The sequence below is a fragment of the Puntigrus tetrazona genome, chromosome 2 (assembly GCF_018831695.1).
Source record: "Puntigrus tetrazona isolate hp1 chromosome 2, ASM1883169v1, whole genome shotgun sequence".
In the NCBI taxonomy this organism is placed as follows: Eukaryota; Metazoa; Chordata; class Actinopteri; order Cypriniformes; family Cyprinidae; genus Puntigrus; species Puntigrus tetrazona.
The window spans coordinates 1,139,039-1,154,802 of record NC_056700.1 but is presented as its reverse complement, the minus strand read 5'-3'; positions in this window follow the sequence as shown (position 1 = coordinate 1,154,802).

The window sequence follows — 15,764 nt, the reverse complement described above, 5'->3', positions numbered from 1 at the left end:
GACAAGACAGATGCCATGGTGCCTTGTGTGCATTGCTTATTGACCATGAATGTATTGATCAAATTCGTAAACGTTAAACAATTGGAATCACGAAGCGGTATGCGATTTTTCCTGTGGCGTGGTAGCAGAAGGTGAGGATACTCGAAGTAACAATTAGTGTTAGTAATTTGCTGATATACTTTAGTATGAGGAAATGCTAATAAATCACCGTATTATGCATATATTGATAAAGTACTGGCAATAGCGCAAACGTTTTTGTAGTTACTGCATTTAGCCTCAGTTTAACGGTCTAGTGTTTCTCCTCCAGGTGAAAGGGGGGATTGAGGAATTGAGGAATATTTTGGCAATTCTCCAGATACTGCGTATGTGACAGCACTTCTGAGTAACCCATACTGAAAAATAAAAACTACACTTAGCGCAGTTACCTGAATTTCTATGAAAATGATTGCCCTTCCTTAAATTCGAATTACAATTCTGCGTCCTGTTTTCTGCACAACGACGATCTGCCAGAAGCTCTGGGCTTCGTACAGACTAATTTCTAGTTAGTTCGTTCAATAAAAAGACAAAACAAACCCAAGCAAACCTGGTTTATTAAAAATGCATGATGTTTTGAACACTATGGTCAATCTAAAAATTTTACAGCTACAGAGTGCAATGTCACGATTGGCGACTTTCATATAATTCGGATAATATAATTCAGACGTTATAAAAAACAGAAAATCAATATATGTGAACTATATATATATAGCACAGCAGTCAAAAGTCTGGCTTAGGCTGGCATACATCCTAGACTGCTTTTTTTTATCCTAAATGACTGGCAAGAGTTCTGTGATTGGCCCCAGTCGAAACAGACCCCTGAGGCATGGCAGTCATGCGGTGATGAAAAAGTCAGGCTGGGATTGATAGGAGTTTACCCGACATGAAAGCCGTCGCTCTGCCCTTACCCAAACCCATTTCCCCACACTGAGCCTTCACCACATGTTCTAATGGAGATGACAACCTGCCTGCTCAGCATGCCAGTTTCACTGCAAAGCAACAGCTGGGCCACCGGGCTCACACACTTCAATAGCTGCTCCTACCTCATGCTGAGTTTAATACACTACTTTATCATGCAGCCAACACCTTTGAATGATGGGACACTTTAGCAAGGTGTTTAGAAATGCGGTAGGATTTTGGAAGTTGAGGCGACTGTGGAATGTGTTGCTTGTTGGTTGATGTTTTTTTACCCTGGATAAATATAAAGGAACAGTACACCCAAAAATGTCAACTCTGTCATTAATTACTCACCCATTAATTATCTACCTGGTCTCATTGTGCACTTTTTAGCGAGATGCGAAATATGTACCAACAAGTACATATCGCTGTAGTTTCCAAAAGAAGTGAACACTAGAGGCAGTAAAATTCTGACACCCTTTCTTCCTTTTCACACAGATTTACAGTTTCGATTAAAAATACAGCTTCATATCTATGGGTTTTCATAGATGGTAGGCTTGTGGTAGATCACAGAGTACAGAGACATACTTGAGAGGCGAGGAGCTCCGGTTTAAATCCCGTATAACTACAGTTCGATAAAACAGTTCAAATCTGTGTAAAAGGAAGTTGAAATGACACGGTTGCATTAACAAATGCCCTTTTATATCTGGTTAGCATTTCTTAACACTATTCGGTAGGTTTAGGGTTGGATTTGGTACAGGGCATATTTCCAACATGATAGAACATTAGGTTTTCCAGTCTCTGGATATTTAATGTAATAAAAAGACAGCGATATGTACCTACATCAATGTAAAAAAAACATGTCAGGGTTCACTTATTGAACGTATTGCCACTCAGTGGATATTTCTCTTTGAAACTGCGCCAAAACGCGCAGTAAGGTACTTAAAAAGGTATGTATTTTTATGAGACCAGGTTTTGTTTTATTGATTTCCTTACTACCTTTATGGGCCTTGAATGTAGAGTTGCGTTGCTGTTTACGCAAGGCCGGATTTCATCTTAAATATCTTAATTTGTGTTCCGAAGAAGGTCTTACGGGTTTAGAACAACATGAGGGTGAGCAACTAATGACAGAATTTCCATTTTTGGGTGAACTATCCCTTTAACCTGTCAATGATTTGATTCACAGCATGCAAACATGATAGATTTTTATCATTTTTACTTACAATCAAACTCCACTGAAGATCATTAAGGATGTCCAGCGTAACGAATTCCGACACCATTTGGGTAAATCTGTCAATACAGGCCCCGAAATGCACCAATGATTCATAAAATATTCATTGCCATAGCACTCTTTGCAGGTTATGTAAGGACATCCATTTGTTTGTAAAAAAAGAGAAACTAACACATGCAGGAAATGGTAATACAACATCACTGACACTGTCACTGTCATCTCAGACAAGAAAAATACAAAACGTTTGTGGTATAAACGCGAATCAGTCGTTCTTACACCAAACCCTTGGCCCTCAGCTCTTTGATGGCTTATTGCTCGCAGGAACACTGGAGTCATAATGAAGTCAGTGTCATGCAAGGCAGGGTGGGAGTTTTGCCTAAGCCACCAAACAAGAGTGCTAATTAAAGTTACTGTCAGTTTCCTTCAAGCATTTTCTGGTTTGGAACCGGAGAGGCTTCTCAATGAAAACAGAGCGGCGGCTAATTCTTACACATCCTGACAGCTAATTATAAATAAAATATCATGTTCAAAGAGTACTAATAACGAGATTTGAATATCTCTATATTCAAAGGCAAATTAGTAATGACCTTTATGCTAAGTGGAGAGAAATTAGCCATTTCTGCTGAGGGAAAAATTATGTGATGCATATTTGAGATGGTTTAATTTATGAGAGCTAAAGAACATGCTGTAGTCGGTTAAATAAAAACAACCTTACCAAACTTAAAGCTATTCTTCTCACTGTTCTGAAATGGTATGACTTTCTTTGAACAAAAATATTTTTAATTACTGTATTGACTGTTGAAGAACTTACAGCATGGTCTTTTCCATTTAATACAATGTAACAAAAACTTTATAAAGCATTATTAAAGTCTGTATGACTCGTGTGCTGAGGCCATATAGATTAAAACAATACTATTTGCTCTTGTGTGTCTATATGCACATCTAATGTTGGATTTTTTTTCTCACATAAATCTAGTCTAATCTTCTTTTAAACTAACAATGAGAAAACATACTTTTAGTTTTAAAAAATATACTTCAATACTTGGCTTATACTGCTATAGTATACAGAAAAAATACATTATGATGAAAAAATATTATTATGATGGGTTCAAAACATACAACATACTGACTATGAGAAAGTGTATGCCAACTTATTCTACTAACTTTAAACGTACCCTAACAGTGTACTCTTAGTTAGCAGACACATATAGGCAGATGAATGACAATTAGTTGATATGCGATTGGAATATAGTCACAAAGTTACTTATATAGTTAGTGTAATGTCTAAAGTGGATTATTAAAATAAAGTGTAACTGAAATGTCTAAGCATATAGACTATATTTGTACTTTTACTTTCTTATTTCCATAAAAATGTACTATTAATATACTTAAATTCATAGTTTTAAGTCAACTTTGTAAATAGGTGAAAGAACCTGATCTTTTTTACACTTTTTTATGCTCACAAATTAAAAGAGAAAGACTGATTTTGTTGACAATATTTAAAGTACATTTAAAATTCGTCACACTTTTATGAACCGAATGTGGGATAATTTTCAACTACTGTACTGTAACTACTGAAATAGCACCCTTACAAGTACACTACTTATTTTTAGCCTTTAGTTCTATAGGTTTTTCATGGTTTAAAATGACCTGGATCGACTAAACTTAAATTTTGGGTGCACTTTTTTTTAATGTAAGCAAGCGTATCGAGGAAGCTTTCTCATTTGTGTTCTGCAACAATGACCAACAGTTATAGCTTTAAAACTGCTGAATGCAATAGTAAAGGTGAATATAATATCTCTTTCTGTTTCTATCTCCACAGTGTTTCAAACTGACAGATGTTCTTTCTGATGACAGCTGATGTCAGCTGTGACAGATCTACGCACAACAGAGGTGTCACAACCTTGCGGCTCCCCGTGAGCTCCCAGTGTCCCAGACAGATGCCACCATGCACTTATCATTTCCCCTGGCCTGGAGCTCATTAATGAGATGGTGCTGTCACAGCGGTGCGAACCGATGTTAACTGGGCGGGAGAAGAGGATACTGACAGAGAACGATGGGAAGTGAAGACTGCATCACGACAACTTTGACTGTTGTGCGAGCGGACTAAAGAAGTTTGAATCTGTGGGGTCTGATTGCTGGCACAGCAAGTAATCATGTTGAAGTGAAACCGCCTGAGTCTCTGGGGCATTTCTGTACTTCTTTTGATCTTCCTCTGGTTTGTAATGTTCCCTACTCATTTTAGCGCACCACCAACATCATTCATTTTTAAAAAATACTTTCTTAGTTACTGGATACTTTAGTTACCAGTGAGTTGCGTCCAAGTAACTTTTTAATAAGATCAACAATAGATTAGTTACTTGACTTTGGACAAAAAGATAAATCAAGCAAGTTTTTTTTTGGCCCATCATGGAATAACCCTGCACATCTGAACATAGATATATCTTAATATATCTTAATATTTTTCTGTCTTTTTCAATAATAATGAATTTGCTGTGAAATGTCTTGAGTGATTTTTAATTTTAAAAAAAAAACTATGATTTTTAACTTTCTTGCAATCCATCCATCCACCCATCCATTTCTCCGTCTATCTAACCATCTATCCATCCATCCACCCACCCATCCCTGTTTGTCCTTCCATCCAACTATCCATCTGTCTCTCCTTTCATTGATCCATCTGACTGTCCATCAATCCACCTGTCCATCCATCCATCCATCCATTCATCCATCCATCCATCCATCCATCCATCCATCCATCCATCCATCCATCCACCCACCTATCCATCCGTTTGGCCGTCTTTCCATCCATCCACCGACCTGTCCCTCCTTCCATCCATCCATCTATCTATTTATACATCCATGCTTCTGTCTGTCTGTCCATCCTTCATTTTCAACATTAATTTTTTTGGATTGAATGTCCTTTAAAATAACTCTTTCTCATTAATTCTGAAGGACATACAGCACAGTTCCCCAGTCTAAAGATATCTAATAAAGTCTGTTCATACTTTATGGCTAAGGCTTTAACTTAACCTTTTTCCTTTCACATTGAATAGTTTTCATCCTTTTATGGCTGAACTTTGATGTTTGTGATTGGCGCACTGAAAAGTAGCATATTTCTTAACATGGTGTCCTTTAAAGTGTGAGAAGTGTGGTGAGTGGTGAGAAGTGTACAACCCCCACCCCCTAGCCCACCCTCAAAAAAAAAAACAAACAAACAAAAATTTCAATGGTACAGTCTTTAGCAAATTTTATCAACAGATAAAAATGGCATTAAAATAACCTCAATATTCACAATTGTTACTTAATTTTATATCACCAACAAAGCCATATTAATGTGAAATTTTAAATATATCGCCCTGTTCCTGGGCGTTAGTTAGAGTGGACTGGCTCAAGTGACTGCGAGGAAAACAAAGTAAACTTAACAATACTGATAATGACTACAAAGGTCAGCAGACTTCATCTTATTAGCCCTATAAAGCAAAAAAAACTATTAAAAAAAAATAAAAATAAAAGGGACGCCAGATAAGCTAACCCAATTACCGCTTGTTTCTGCATTCACTTTGACAAGTTTGGCACAGACCATGTGCAAGCTAATTAAAAGTTCAGTGGAGAGTGTTTTGGACTGGACTCCTGCATTCAAGCTACTCCCTGTAAAACAAAATACATGCACAAACACACACAAAAAAAGAATGAACAACCTAGTCTCTACGTCACACTTAATTTCTTTTATTTTATTTAATATCTTTAATCATTTAGCTACCACAAATCGGCATTACTAAAACATCAATGTCTCTCTCATTTTTTATTTTGCTGTTCTTTCTTATCTGATAGGTTGAACCTCGCCACAAAAGATGGCCTGGAAGGTCTCACAGGCATATGTTCCCAGCTCATGTTTACGAGCTCACAAGCAATCAGGTTCAGGCATAATGCTATCAAGTCTGACTGATGGATTAATGATGTCAGCCCTGTATAGAGCCATCCATCCTCTGAGGGTGGAAGTGAGTGAACTGTAGTTGCTTGAAGGCCGAGGAGGCCACAACCACAGGCTATCAATCTCACAGCAGGCATGTCAGGACAATCTGAAGCAAACATTTGAGGAAGAACAGCCTTTTTTTCAGGACCCTGTCTGTCACAGTGGAGTCAGTCAAGAGGCCGTGGGTAATTTAGAGTTAGAGTCAACTGTCACAGTCTTATGTCAGTCTTTTTAGGTTCTTTAAAAGTGAAATTTGTTTTGTGTATTCTGTTTGCACTTAAATTAAATAATTCTGTGTGTACTAAAATGTTAGCAGTGATTAATCACACATCTCACCATTTATGACACACTACAAAGTAACAAACTGTACACTTCAAAATTAACAAACAATGCACTTGATAGTATTGTGACAGAAAAAATAACATTATTACGGGTGCAGTATGTAATATTTTTGTAGCTAACAGTTGAAGTGGGTAAATTCAAAATACTGAAAGTGTTATTTCCTCCCTCCTTTTATCCTCTTACTCAGACTCTACGCTCACATGGCTTTCCAGGGTGAGGATGTGCAACAGGAATGAACAGAACTGACAATGGAAAACAACAGGCCTTAAACTGTAATCTGATGAGCTGATTTGATCTGTTTTAATATGTAGAGCTTTTAAGATGAATACTGAGGCTTTTTAGTTCAAGCAGAAACTGTAATTTCTGATTCAGATCATTTGCTAGCCTCAGTGGCTGCAATAATCTGTGTTTTCTGCTAACTGGCAACACAGGGTGTAAAACACAGGGTTTAGTGGGCAAACAGGCAGTGAGTGGAGTCACACAGATCAAAACAAAAACAAACATTTTGACACAGATCATACAAAAATTAACTGGTTGTAGCTGTTACGAAAGAGTCTGAGACGTGAGGTTCCATCTGCTGAGTTTTATTGAAAGGTATGGTCAATGAACAGGCCGGGCGAGAAAACAGCAAACAGGGATGGTAGAGGCAAAAGCACAAGAATAGTCCTGATGCAAGTGAGGGTCAATTGAATGACGAACAGTCCATAAAGGGGCAAAACAGAGTAGAGGTTCAAAGGTAAGGCAAAGGTCGGTACACAAGCAAAAATAAAACACAGGTTAACAAGACTAGGAACAAGGAAACACTCTGTAAGAAGTTACAGAGGGAATAAACAAGGGGGCAGAGCAACAAAAAAACACAGAAACAGTGGGAGACACACTCTTCAAAATAATAGTCCTTAAATCCAGACAGAGAACTACAGACAGAGGGAGCGCAAACATAACAGTCCAAGAGTGGAATGCTCTAAAGTAGTTTGTGGTCACTCCAGCTGGCAATCATAACATAGCCCCCCCTCTAAGGAGCGGTTTCCTGATGCTCTTAACTGGGAATAGGCTAGAAACCAGGAGAGAGGCAGAACTGGGGCGTGATGGAACGCCAGGTCCATGTAAAAGAAGGCTTGGCAGCTGAGGCCTGGGGCAATGGCAGTCCTGAAGGATGGAGCCTTGATAAACCTGGGCCACGTAGGCATAGCTGGGACTCTCCAGGGTGGCGCAGGCAGAGCTGGGATTCTCCAGGTTGGAGCAGGCAGAGCTGGGACTCTCCAGGGTGGAGCAGGCATGGTGGTGGCGCTCCAGGGAGGAACAGGCATAGCAAGAGCCCTCAAGGAAAAGCTGGCATAGAGAAAGCGCTCCAGGGTGGATTAGACGATGCAGGAGCCCACCGGGGGGCACATGTGGAACTGTAATAGAAACAAACATTTTCACAGGTGGCCTCCATAGCCATTACAGGACAGGGCAAAAGTTAATTAGGCGGCCTCCTCAGCCTTAACGGTACAAGGTGACAGTTCACAGGTGGCTTCTTTAACAGTGACAGGATAGGGATAGTTTAACAGTGACAGGATAGTTTATAAGTGAACTCTATAGGTGTGACATGGCAGGACAAGGACTCAGGGACAGCCTCCATAGCCATTACAGGGCAGGACGAGGATTCAAAGGCTGTGACAGGACAGGAAGAAGACTCAGGGACAGATTCCATGGCAGTGACAGGGCAAGATGAGGACTCAGGGGCACCTCCATGACTGAGATCAGACAAACTCTGAACCCCAGGTGTTCCATCACCCTAGGGGGCTCTTGGGTGGGTAGAGGCTCCTCCGAGGGATCTACAACACAAGTCAACATGCCCATAGACTTGGGAGACCTCAAGAGCGGCCACATGGGCTGGTGAGTCCTTTGAAGCAGGCTAATGGTGAAATGAGGCCTCTAGGGCACACTCAGATGAGCCTTCTGGGGAACAGTGTGCGGTCACTGTCAATCCAGGGAGCACAGAGGACAAGGGAACCTCCTCAATCATGAACTGTGCTAAGGCCCTGGGAATGCCCGCTGCATGCATGAATAGAACTGGATACTAGCTTGAAACGCCCTTTGGATCGCCCTGGTATATTCATATGCGACATCCACAATGCTCGGGAACACAGAGGAGACGTCTGTGGGGGTGGAAGGCTTGACTTTCGTGAAGGCTGAAGGCTCTGGTGTGGCGGCCATCTTGTGCAATGGCTGTGGCTCAGGGTTGATGGCCATCTTGTGCTGCGGTTGTGGCTCTGGGTTGACAGCCATCTTGTGCAGTGGTTGGGACTCTGGGTTGGTGGCCATCTTGAAAAGAGCCTCTGAACTGGCGGCCATTTCACGCAGTGGCTTTAGATCAGCTCAGACGCGACATGGCTCTGGAGGAACAGCGATGATGTGACCTGACTGATGAGAATCAGCATTAGCTTGACTTGGCTGGTGAAGATCTGCAATAACATGACTTGAATCATGGAAATCTTTGAAAAGTGGACTTAGCTTATGGAGATCTGTTGCGGATTGACTCGGCTCATGAACATCAACAATATCTTGACTTGGTCTGTGAGGATGAGCTGTAGCTTGGCTTTTGAAGATCAACTGTAGCTTGACTTGGTTTCTGAAGATCACCTATTGCTTGATTTGGCTTGTAAAGATCACCTGTAACATGACTTGGCTTGTGGTGATCTGCTATGGTTTTACTCAATGTTCAATACACACAAACTGAAGTAGTTTTTGGTTCTTTTAATTGTGATGATTTTGGCTCACATTTGACAAAAACCCACCAATCTCCCCAAATTAGAATACTTAGACTACTTCAGTATGGATGTGTGTGCTTATTGAATTTACAATTAGAGTTGCATTACTGAAATGAATTAACTTTCCACAACATTCTAATTTACTGAGATGCACCTGTACTTCCAAAATGACTTATAGTCAGTAGAATGTAAGTTCGAGGACAATTAAAATGAAATATTAGCAGTAGTAGTACTCTAATGACGGGTAGCTGTAATTGCAAATGTACTTTTATATTTAGCAGAATGTCTAAAGTGGACTATCGCAATGAAGTGTTACCAAAGAAAAGTCATCATCATCAATGGCAGATTAATATGTTATCCAGCATGAATAACTCTAAAACAAGAACTGCGAAACAGCCACACCAGGATGAGACTACTAAAATTGTACAAAAAATTATGTCAACAGGATATTAAAGTGGTATTCTTTCACAAACACACTGTATGGAAGAAAAACCAATTACTGTAAATGTATTCCACTTGGCAGATGCCCTAAAGGCTAAACCTAAACCTTTAAAAAAAATGCTGGGAAATGTGGCTGTTTACTGTTACAGTGCTTAAAAAAAAACCCTACTTGACTCTATGCCAACACACCTGCCAATATTTGTTAGTGTGAGGTTTTATATGAGCGCTCTGAGAAATGCTCCCAGGGGTGGGAGCTGAAATAATGAAGGTTTTAATGTCCTCCCTCTGATCAGCTTGATCAATGGCTGCCCTCCAGCAACCTCACAGCATTATCCGTGAATTAAAGATTATTGTCTCATTTTAAAAAATCCAGTCTATTTCCATGGTGCCAAAAGCTTTTATTTTCCCACATGGTTGCCTTTTTTTCCAAAATGGCCCTTGCTCATTATAGGAAAATAACATCTTTAGACTGGTTTTGCTTCAAATGCAAAAATTACAATAATCAGCCACTAATTTATGCAAGTAATTAAGTCGAATTTATATGCAAACCTTCATGTATCTTATATGAGATGCTAATAGAGTGGATGCTTAGCAGATTAAACGCCCAGCAAGACACTATAGTCCCATGGTGTTTGTGATAATGGATTAAGATACTACACGCAGATGAGATCTTGTGTTCTTCTCTCTCACTTTCTCTCAGTCAGCGCTGCTTCATCTCCAGGAATCTTACAGAATATTAGTCTAATATTATTTTTTGAACATTTAAACTGCCTTTTAATATTACTCAGTACTTGAATGTGAAATGACACTTTAACAAGAACACCAAATAAGGTGTAAACATTTGATTACGCTTCATTTTGTTGTCCTTGTTACAGTGCAATTATACATTCAATCACTGAGTAATACTAATTAATTACATGTACTTACTATATTGTTAGGGTTAGAATTATGGTTTGGCTAGAGTTAGTCTACAGGGCCATTTAAATTAGAAAAAACTATAAAAATTTGCCATTGTGAATCGACCTTTGACATTGTTAGTGGAGGAATAATTCTTAAAGACTTAATCCTTGTTTAAACTGTCAATATATATAAAAAAAACATAAAACTTGAAATCAACATGAAAACAATTATTTACTTTGAAATTGTTTTCTTATAGAAATTACTAGAAAATGTCACAAAAAAGCATTTTTTAAATAGAAAAAACTGTATTGTATATAGTATTTTCTTTTAAAACACTGCAATGATTTTATATCCTGCTAATATAAAAAGAAAATAACTTTTTTTTCATATTGGGTGATACCATTTTCATACTATTTTTATTCATGAATTTCCATAATCAACTTTTATATATATATATATATATATATATATATATATATATATATATATATATATATATATATATATATATATACAATAACAAATCAACTGCTGCCCACTTGACCTGGCATGAGGTTCTGTCAACAGCCAGAAGGCTTTGAATGCAGCCTTTCAAAAAACAACAAGCCAACACAACCAGACGTGTGTGTGTGTGTGCGGTGTGTGTGTATATGTGTATGCGTGTGTGTGTGTGTGCGTGCGTGTGTTTTTGTGCATCGCACCGTAATGATACGCATCCAAAATGATGCATTTTAAATTGCTCAGGGATTATATATGTCTCCTTAGGTATGCAACATCTTTAGTCAGAGAAAACATTTGAATTATGTATGACTACTTATTTTGTGTAGATATGAACAGAATAAAATTACACATAAGCTTTCTAGTGTACAAGCAGGTTTATTTAACCTCTTCACAGAACTGCACTCAGATACCAGACGTATCACAAAACCATTCTTTTATTTCATTATTTTCATTTTAATTTAGTACTATTTGACTTGTTTTCTCATTTTTATTTAAAAAATATCAGTACCGCTTTGCATGGACAAAATAACTTAATTCTAATTATTGGATTTGGCCTTGTCACCCATAACTCGTAAGGTATATAAATTCAAACGCAGCGTTGCCAACTTGAAAGTAAAGTAGAAAGGCAGCAAAATGGCACAAACTAAAAAGCTTTTGCTGATCCGCATCATATTCCTACTGTTAGAGATGACTCAGTCAGCTGTAAGTAACATTTCTGTAAAATACAGTCATCTACAATGGCGCTAGGCAAGTGCCAAAGTGGGCACAGGGTAAACATTATCGATATTCATTTGCAATTCACTGTTGGGTTACAAACTGCCTCTGGAAGAAATTTCAACACAAAAACTGTTGGTACGCTTGGGAGTCTGCGGTTATGTAGCTACATGCAAGCCTAAAATCATTATATTATATGTCACAACTAGTGTGGTCTGGAGTGCTTTAAAGCCTGCACGTTCTCTAGAGCACTCATGCTTCACCTGGCCATCTGGCAGTACGAGGGACTCATTTAGATTTGGCGGATGCCGCAACAATTACCTGCCCATATGCATATAGTGCCAAGTTTAACATTGTTAGTGGAGGAATAATGATCAAAGAATACTTGTTGTAGCCAACATGCGCACTGAAAAATGTTTGGTGTAGGATTATTTTGAAACTATTTTCACTAGAATAACTAGCAAATGTCACAAATAATTACTAAGAAATGACACGAATTATGCATGATATTTGAACTTGAGGTTTGTTTTTGCATTCATTCATTCGTATTCATATTCAAACAATTTGCACATAACAATAACAACCACTTTACTACTTACTTGCCATATTTCCTATATTTTGTAAGTGTTCAATAGGGCGTGAAAACAATAAGAACTGAACCTTTAATTATACCCAAATACAAGGTTTTGAGGAAGTTCAGTTGACCACAATGTTGCTCATTAAAATCTGTTTTGTGACAATGCAAACTTGAATAGTGTACAGGATTAATGTTTTTCTAGTTTATGTATTATACTTTGCACTTTAAAAGTCTCTATATGGCAAAAAACACAGTTTAGTAGTGGTGCTTCTAATTAAGTGAAAAAAACATTTTACCAAATACACATACATCATCTATAAAATGCATTACACTTTATGGAGGTAATCATGGGATCTCAACATGTTGGAATCAGTGAGGTGGATTATAATACAGCAGCTTCATAGTCATATAGGAAAGCAATATAAATAAAAATCTTGCTAAAATGAATGCCACTGGTCAATAGGACCACGCATTTCGATGGAACCCTAATAGCTTATGTATAATTGTCTCTGCATTTGATATACATTTAAAAAGCAAGCTACAAACATCAGCTGGCTATTTAAATTGTACCTGTTTCATAAGCATCGATATGACATTTATACTGACACCTGCTGGCATGGATGAATGAGGTTTTTGTCTGCTCATACTCATACTCATGCATAATGCTTTTTTTTATCCAACTGAGTGAACATCCACTTTTCTGTAGGTGAGTACGATTGGGGTTTGGGGTTCTGGTTCTGGTTCTTTGCCGCTGTCGCCTCTGTCTTGCTTAGTTAGGGCACTTACTTTCTAGCAATTATCATCCATTTGATTATAGAGACCGTCCCGCATTCCTCATCAAGCATGTCTATGGATCAAAGATATAAGTCTGTGTGATAACTAGCTCCGCAGACCTGTCTCAATTCTGTCCCCAAAGACACACAGCTCATAACAGCGTTTAACAATGCGTGTTGGGAAGTTCAGGGTCAACCAGCGAGGCTCTGTGGAGAGGCACACATCGTCAAGTGCTTGTTACAGCAGCTTTGCAAATAGACCTGTCCTAGTTTGAGCAGATGTGACAGGAGGAAGCAGTGGACCTTTCATCTAATGTAAGAGCGGCATACCCTACAAAGCAGTAGAGAGTATGTGAGCACTTCTGCTGAAAATCATGCTGGCATTGCCAGACCCTTATTTGCAGATGACACAAAAATGGTACTTAAATGTGAAATGTGTCAGTTTTTTGTCAGCTCAAATCATTTCTCTTACTAATTGAACAAACATCCCAGATAAATGCAATTTTAAATCAATGCAGTTTAAGCAAAATTGTCTTTTTTTTTTCTTTGAAGAAACACAAAAGGAGGTGAAACCTACCAATTACCGCACATCTTCCCGGCACTCAGATCTTATTAATTTTCAGTGTGGTCTGAAGTGTTCTGAAGGACTGAAGTTCTCGTGTCAAGACGCCATGGGTTCTCACGTCTCGTAACTGAACACTGCATACCAGTTAAAGTGCAAATAATACTTAAATTACTTTTAGGGCCTGTTTTTTGAAGCTCAGCAGCTTCGTTCATGTTCATATAGAAAAGAGCAGCCAGAACATTCTGCTAAATTCCTCACTATATCTTTCCTGGAAGAAATGGTCCAAGGCTATCGTTAATGAAGTGAAGTGACATCTGGCCAAGTATGGTAACCCATACTTGGGATTTGTGCTCTGCATTTAACCCATCCAAGTACACACACACACACACACATCAGTGAGTAGTGAACACACACACACACACACACACACACCTGAAGAAATGTGTAGAAGAGCAGCGATGTGCAGACAAAGTCATTTTGAAAGCTTCATTGCTTAAATTGTCTTAAAGCCTGTCATTTTAGATCTATTAAAGGAGACATTTTATGATTTATTTTTATTATTATTGTTAATTTAATTAATTTTCTGCATAACTGCAATGCTAAAACATGATGAACCTGCATATTTTTGGTCACAAAAACATTAGTAAAGGGACACTTTATCCACAAATTTTAATTGTGCTACTCTCCTTTATGTTGTTCCGAAACCATTAGACTTCTGATCATCTTCATAAAAATATTTAATCACTAATCAATGCACCAGAGCGCTTCATGTACAGTCAAATATGCTTGTTTGGTTTGTTCTCATGAATCAAAGTCATTATTGCTGAGCTTTTTATAGTAAGTAAACTAAACCAAGCACAGACTGACAAACTTTTTTATCTAAAATGAAAATTAAGCTTTCATTTGATAGTGAAACTTTAACTAAACATTAAAATATATTAAGCATAATTTTTGCTTATTTCTAAAAAAATAAATACATGTAGTTTTATATGGTATATATAATTAAAAGTCTTTTTACTTATGTATGAGGTTTTTTTATCATAATTATTTAATGGGCCTGAGATAACAGCTGTATTGTATTATCTAACATTACCAATTATTAATAAATGCTGTAACGAATACGTTGCTCGTTATTATTTAAGAAAACCTGTTACTTTGACTGTATCAAATTAAATGTATTTTTTTAGGCCGGATGATGCCAGGTTTGAATGCCGAATAGGCCACCAGGTTAAAGTCGAAAGAATTCTGGAGAGCTAATTTTAGTCAACCTCCTCTTGTGTAATGTTTCTAGATGTGCTTGCTACTTCAGAGAAACATACACCCTTTGGTGACACCTGCACACTGTGGGCAAGAAATAATATGCTTTGAACTTTGCATTTGATGACTTTTGTCAAACTAGGGGAAAAATCCATAATTATTGGCATGCCATCCACTTCTGCGACAACTGAGACACATTCTCCCGTGTTCATTAAGGGATTCTAGTGGGCTCTGCGACACCCACATGATTTCTGGCCGAGTGTCACCCTTTAGCCCAGATCTTTGCTTGTTAGTGAGCTCGACTCATGTTTCAAAAAAACCTTACACCAGGCCTCTCTCGGAGCGCGGTCATAAGATGATCCCTAGAGCATATCAAGACATAGACAAAGAAGTAAAAGGTGAAGATATCTGCTCATTTAAATTTGCAAAGGCTCGGCTAGAATTCCTCACGACCTCCCAGGCCTTATATATATAGTGCGTTCAGAAAACATTCAAACCCCGTGTTTCCCATCATTTTTCATGTCACCAACTAGTGTTTCTCAACTTTTCTTCCCTTATGTACCCCTATAGACGAATCATTAAGGCTCAATTACCCCTTCACTGAATCGACAATAAACCAGAAGCTGTCTCTGTCTGTCTGCATATGGAGGAACCTGAGCATGAAACTGCGCACACTCTTTATAGAGGATGAATGAACGTTAAAATGTGAGTGTTATCAATCATGGAACAAATGTGCGAATGTGTCAACCAATACAACAGTTTGCAAATCAGAGATCTGAATATTTGGGTCAAACTTTTGAGAAT